The following is a 6,890-nucleotide window of genomic DNA, read 5'->3' as shown; positions in this document are numbered from 1 at the left end:
TATGCAATTTAATTGATCGATCATCCCCATGATTATTTCATTGTATATGTGTAGTACTAAAACATTTGTGTATTTATGTTGGTTATAGGTAGATGACTAAATAGCTTCCGATTTAGTTGATTTTTTTTTATCAAGAGTGCTCACTAACAATGCAATTCCTTAGTGGAATGGCTTAATTGTGTGGGTAGAAGAGTGGTCACCTAAGGGCTTTGATGGAGGTACAAGAATGTTCACTTATGGGCTTTTCTTCTTTCTCTTCTGAGAAAAGGTTTAAAAGTATATAAAAGAACATATTCTTTGTACGTCGGATCTACACTGGGACATTAGCATGTGTTACTGCCATGCTAACCATACTGCACTTTAAAGTTGTATATATGATCCGATAAAGCCAATGTGATATATATGTTCCATGCATATCGCCCTTTATATCTATATATCACTAGCTTGGTCAGCTCACTTTCGATAAGTACTGAAAATCAGCTAGATCGATGGAATTGGGAATGGTTGACATGCTGATCGAGTCATAATTGTAGAATATTGGCATCATGTCGTGTTGTCGTTGATGATAGAGATAGAGTCAAACTATATATCCATTTTAGCTTTGGTTTAGAAAAGCAAAAACTCGAGAGAGAATAAGCCCAAAAAAAAAAAAAAATTGAACGTACTTGAGCAGATGCCTTAATCAGCAACTTATGGGACTTGTGTCTCTGAGATCAGCCTTCATAAACGAACAAATTCCCAACCTCTGAACAAGTCAACGCCCTTCTTTCTTTTTCAGAATAATGGGAAGCGAAAAAATGGAAAAAATTTTGTGCATGGGCGTGGTAAGGGTACCCATAAATGAATGGAATGAGGAACCTTTTAGTATTCTATAAATAGGTTAAGAAGGCTATGGAATTAGTATACTGTAAGCAACTGGTATACATACAAGGAGGTCAGTTCGATCTTCTTCACCATGTCCAAAGAGTCTTGCATGAAGGGATAGAGAGCAGAAATGAGCCAAGGATGACTTGCCTGATATACGCCCTCATTACTCATCGCGCTTGGGATAAAATCTTCAGGCAAGTCATCCTTGGTTCTCCTTTGCTCTCTTTTCTCTCATTCCAGATTCTTAAGGACTAAATAAATCCAGAACCTTTTAGTACTCTATAAATAGGCAAGGCCGGCCGTGAGGGCTACTGCCTGAGGCAGCCGCCTCAGGCCACCTCTCTCCGGCGGGCCTCCACCAATTTTTTTTTTAATTTTACATATATATGTTGTATTATTATATATAGTTCTTTCCCCATATTCCCTTGTGTGGCCGTGCTAGTGCAGCGGTAACATACTTCTGCTGTTGTTTGCAGCACCAAGGTTTGAAACACAATGCCTTTTTTTTTTTTCTTTCTTAATTAGTTTCTTTGTAATAAAACGTTTTTTGTTCCTTCTTTTTCTAGCTTCTATGGAAAGAATATTTTGAAATTGAATACTAATGTATTTGCCCTTTGTTTTTCATTGGTTTCATTTGTAGTTAAATATATTTTGTTCTTTTTTTATTTTTTCAACTTCTAACAGAAAAATTATTTTAGAATTATACACCTTTTTTTTAATTACTATTAATGTAGAGGTATAATTTATATATAATCGAACAAATTATATATATATATATATATAATATGTTTGATTAGATGATTTTTTTATGTGAGGCCACATTTTAATTATTCGTCTCAGGCCTTCAAAATGTCAGGACCGGCCCTGTAAATAGGTTAAGAAGGCTCTGCAATTAGTATAATGTAAGGAACTGGTATACAAGGAGATCAGTTCAATACGTCTTCTTCGCTATGTCCAAAGAGTCTTGCATGAAGAGGGAGAGAGTAGAAATGAGCCAAGGATGACTTGCCTGATATACGCCTCATCGCTTGGGATAAAATCCTCAGACAAGTCGTCCTTGGCTCACCTTTGCTCTCTTTTCTCTCATGCCAGATTCTCAAGGACTAAATAATCCGAGAAACAATGCAGGGACTCGGTCTCTTGAAAAGTTGGTACTCTTTTTGTCTCTCTTAAAATTGTCAGTAGCTTTGCGAGAAATAACTAGACAGCTATTTGCCCTCTCATTTCTATTCCCTTATTCTACTTTGTACATTCACTATGCCAAAAAAATGAATCAAACGACAATGTTGTCGTCTGATAGGTCAAATAACTGTTGTTAATATTCTTGCCGTCTGATAGGAGAATCATACATTTTTTATGTGTCGTCTGATTTGCTTTTGAACGAGAGCATACATGTACTAGCCTGTTGTCTGAACACCAGAAAGAACAACAGAACAAGATGCCAAATCTGTTGTCCAAAACAAAGTATGTCGACAACAGCTTAACAAATTAAAAGAAATTTGTGAAGAGAAGTCAAACAACAAGCCTTGTGCAAAAACATTAACTGTTGTCCAAAACAAAGTATGTCGACAGCAGCCTAACAAATTAAAAGAAATTCGTGAAGAGAAGTCAGACAACAAGCCTTGTGCAAAATCTGTTGTCTCTATCAGTCTCCGACATCAGGATTTAAGTTAATTCTGTTGAGTTTATTTAAGAAAGACAACAGGAAATTGAAAAAATCATTGTCTGTTTATATCTAATACAACAGAATGTGCTATTTTGTTGTTGTGTGTTTTGTACTTGGGCAATTAAATTTGTTTGAAAAGTATTCTACTTAGATGGTTCATACAACAATTTTTGCATTCTAATTTTTTATGTTCAATTGTTAGACAATAGTTATTAATTGGAATTGAATTGTTTGAGAAAAAATCATAACACATCCATTGATTCCAAAACCAATTCATTCCATTAATAGCATGTTCATCCCAACATTTAACACATACTAATTAACCCTGCCTATATATACCTAAACATAAAGGCCAAAAATGTAAAGGCTATATAAGCGTAGCAACATTATTATTTTTAGAATTCCTTCCTCTTCCTTCTCAGTAACAAGATATGCAGAGTAGAACCCAACATCAAACTGACCAATCATGCTAAGATCAGCTCCAGCATCCAAGGCTTCCATGAATTCCTTGGTGCCAGACCTTGCAATGGTACCAAGCGAATGGCTGCTTCAAAATACTGCAAACAGAAAAGTAGTTCAAGCTGCTCATGTAAGTAACTGAAAAAACATTTTTTCATTTCAGCACATGGCAAGCTACTCATGACGCTAGATGCAAATGGTCAAATGGCAAGACACAGTTCAACATCAATGGAATAAAAATAAGTGAATACAAAGGAAGTCACGAGAAATCCAAATATTAAAGAAAACATTAAATCGGATACATGCATGGTATGTGCTTATGCATTTAAAGATCTCTATACTTTTTTACAGGGCCATAACCAGTGATATATACCTGCAGCAAAAACAAAACCCCGAAAAAAAAAACGTAAGGCAATGCATATGGTTCAAGGATAGGGTAGTTAATTTAATGTTGCACCCACTTTCATAAGATAGTGTGATAGACAATATGATTAAGCTATATTTAGTGTGATAGACAAGTTTATTAAAAGCAATATAAAACTAATACTAAGATACATGTATTTAAGTTACAAAGCAGTAGTCCCCTCAAATCATATCCTTGATTGATAAGGTTCCAATAAACAGCTAAGTTATTAGCTTGCTCTTGGGAAATTGTAAAATAAGACTAGTCCAGGCATGAGCATACACACATATTATAAGTACAAAAAGAGATCCTATAAACAACAGAAACTAAGAATTTGTGGCAGTGGAGACTCCTAAAAGTAACTTCCATCAATTCCCAGTTACAAAGCAGAGTGAAAATGATATATTAAGCACTCAAAGTAGATGCAGATCTCCAAAAACTATGAGGCCACAATCTTCCATTTAGAGCAATATTTTCTAAAACACGGCTTCAATTAGGCCAGGAGGGAGCATCTTAGTTAAACAACTCCTCTGCAGTTTATTTTTCCATAATAAAAGTACTGTAACTTGGATTTGAAACCATAAGAGTTCATGATAATTATAACTAAGTTTACTTGGATTCAGGTACTTAGTTTCCATCACAATAAGGTTAGCAACAATTTCTAGCTTTTTCCACCAAACCAAAACATGGACTCGTATAGTTTTCTGCCATCAAATCCAAATAAAAGAACTTGAATCGAAACCTGATCCATGGACTAGCATATTACCTGCCCAACCCATATTATGGAAGCAGCAAAACCCAAGTACAATGAAGCTGGAACCAGAATATACCTACACAGAATCACTTCAAATTCACTTAAACCATATGCATTTTGATAAAAAACTGTGTATGAACTTTTATACAAAATTGGGTCACAACAATATCCAGTAAGAAATTAAAGGAGCAGAGTTAGTAAGAGTACCAAGTTGGATTCAAATTTTCAGCAATGAACAACCAATATCTAGTAGTCCCAAGAATCAAAGCATTCTTTGATCCCAGTTTCCTAACCACCTGAGACACCATCAAAGACAAAATGTGAACGACAAATACAAAACCCCAAGCCATGCTGATAGGGGGCACTTATTTCTTGCAAGTAAAAAGTTTAATTTGACATTGTTAAGTGTTTTTTTTACCTGTCTCCGACGAGCTTGTACATTCTACAAATGAGATCTTCTTCTTGTTCCGACATGTTTATGAACTCCCACTCAATGCTCCGTACCTGTAGATAGACAATCATCTGCAAGAAGCATCCAAATTTGGTCAATTTGAAAACTACGCAATTCCAAATTCACACCACAACCAGAAACCAAATTCAACAAAATCAATACAATAACAAACAAAAAAACTCAAACTAAACAATTAACCAAGTCCAAGGCTCCAGAACCTTTCTCAGAAACCCTAGCGTTCGAGTTTTGCCCCTTGTACGGAATCCACGTATACAATTTACACGAAAACCAAATACAAAACAAAATTCTTCAAAAAAAAAACAATTTCATATCCAAATGATCATAATCGAACAATTCATACAGAAAAGGAAGAACAAAACTGAATATTTTTGTAAGAGAAAATGAAAGTGAAGCTGACCAGTAACAATAAGCAATCCAGATAAAAGTTGCTTCAGGCCAATACAATCAACACTAGAGAGAAATTGAAACCCAAATCAGACAATTGAAAGCACATCAAAACCACATATTCGCTCATTCAAAGTACCAAATCAAATCAAATCTCCCTGGAGACAGACTTACCACAGATTCAAAAGATGGGAGATCACAAAGCAACTATGATGGAGATTGGCGGTGAGTGTTAGTCGAGATCGAGACTGTCAGCGATTGGAGGCTTCTCGAGAAACTGGAGATGATGGCGAGGAGAGAGAGACAGAGAGAGAGAGGGTGATGCGAAAACCAAAAGTGAAGCAAATGGGAAAAGTCGGTAAATGTCACGTGTGTATCGTACGTTTTATTAATTATTGTCAATGAATGCATCGTTTATTTGAACACGTGTTGCTTGCTATCATTGGGATTTTTATCGTTGGACATTACTTTTGATCGTTCACCTTAGGGCCTTTATCGTTGGCTATTCTGTTCTATTGCAATAATGTATCGTTGACATTTAGTAACATATCGTTTGACTTTACTTTTGGATTAGAGTACTTTATAAGCATTGGTATTGCAATTTGCTTTTAGTCGTTGGTCCCCGCGGGATATCGTGTACCGTTGGTCGTTACTTTATTGTCGTTGGTGATCGCGATCGGCAACACAAGAGTATGCGAGTGATAGCCTTTGATTAACATTTGGGATCATATCTTTTGACTTTTGAATTGTGGGCGAGAGCGTATCGCTATCCTTGGGCATTATACCTTTTGATTATATCGTTTTTGGATTGTTTCTTTATTGTCGTTGATATTGCAACTAGCTTTCAGTTGATCTGTGGCGTATCGTATATCGTTGATTGCTACCTTATTGTTGTTGGTGATCACGATCGGCAACACAAGGGTTTGCAAGTGATAGCCTTTGGCTAACATTTGGGATCATATCGTTTGACTTTTGAATTGTGGGCGAGAGCGTATCGCTATCCTTGTATTGTTGTTGATGTCGCAACTTGCTTTCAGTTGATCTGTGGCGTATCGTATATCGTTGATCATTACTTTATTGTCGTTGGTGATCGCGATCGGTAACACAAGGGTTTGCGAGTGATAGCCTTTGGCTATGTCAGCAGAACTGGCCGTAAGCGGTATTTCAATTACATTAGTGGGAACGCATAGGCAGTGAGTCAGGATTAATTGCTATACAGCGTGTCCATGCCTCTTTGCGTGTTGAGTCGTTATATTGGCCACTTTGGGGCTTGATCGCTATAAGCGATACTGGACCTACGAGGGGGGGGGGGGGGGGGGGGGATTACTGCGATAGTTGTTTATTGTTCGTGAGATGTGATTGAAAAGAAATGTGATGATAATAAAGACATTCCATTAATTGTTGCGCTAGGGCAGTAGCGAGATACATTGGATAAAACAACAAAATGGAACTTAGGTGGTCATGTTTGCACTGCCATGGAGTTTGGTGATAGTGAGGTGGCGCGCATGGGGCCTGAGTGACTTTGCCCTTACTTAGGGTAGTATCGGAGATGTTGGGCGTTCCACAGGTGTGGGAGCATTAGACCATATGTTCCTCTCAGGTAGAAGGTAGCGGGTCCAACGACCTTAATGATCTCTTATGGCCCTTCCCATATGGCCTTTAGCCCCGTTGGAGTTGGCATCCTCTCTTTCATTACCCAGTCTCCGAAAGACAGTAGGCGAGGCATTACCCTTGCGTTGTAGTATTAGGTGATACGTTATTTGTTGTTGATGTTGCGAAGGTGCGCTCGCTCTCGGCGTTCTTCCAGGAGGTCCGAGTTGAGTTTCAGTCCTTCCGAGTTGGTGAGTGCATCAAAACATACCACCCTATCGCTTTGGACTTCCTG

At 37.4% G+C, this 6,890-nt stretch overlaps 1 long non-coding RNA gene across 1 annotated transcript; it reads right to left on the bottom strand.

Moving 5' to 3' along the window:
- Positions 1-2,789: 2,789 nt before the first annotated feature.
- On the bottom strand, positions 2,790-4,416 carry LOC121052480. Its single transcript, XR_005809206.1, has 2 exons — positions 4,162-4,416; positions 2,790-3,090 (listed from the first exon to the last, which is right to left on the bottom strand). It is a non-coding gene; the product is annotated as an uncharacterized LOC121052480 (long non-coding RNA).
- Between the last annotated feature and the right edge of the window lie 2,474 nt (positions 4,417-6,890).

Source organism: Rosa chinensis, chromosome 4 (genome assembly GCF_002994745.2).
Source record: "Rosa chinensis cultivar Old Blush chromosome 4, RchiOBHm-V2, whole genome shotgun sequence".
Classification (NCBI taxonomy): Eukaryota; Viridiplantae; Streptophyta; class Magnoliopsida; order Rosales; family Rosaceae; genus Rosa; species Rosa chinensis.
The sequence above is the reverse complement of the archived record's forward strand: the minus strand, read 5'-3'. Positions and strand labels throughout refer to the sequence as shown.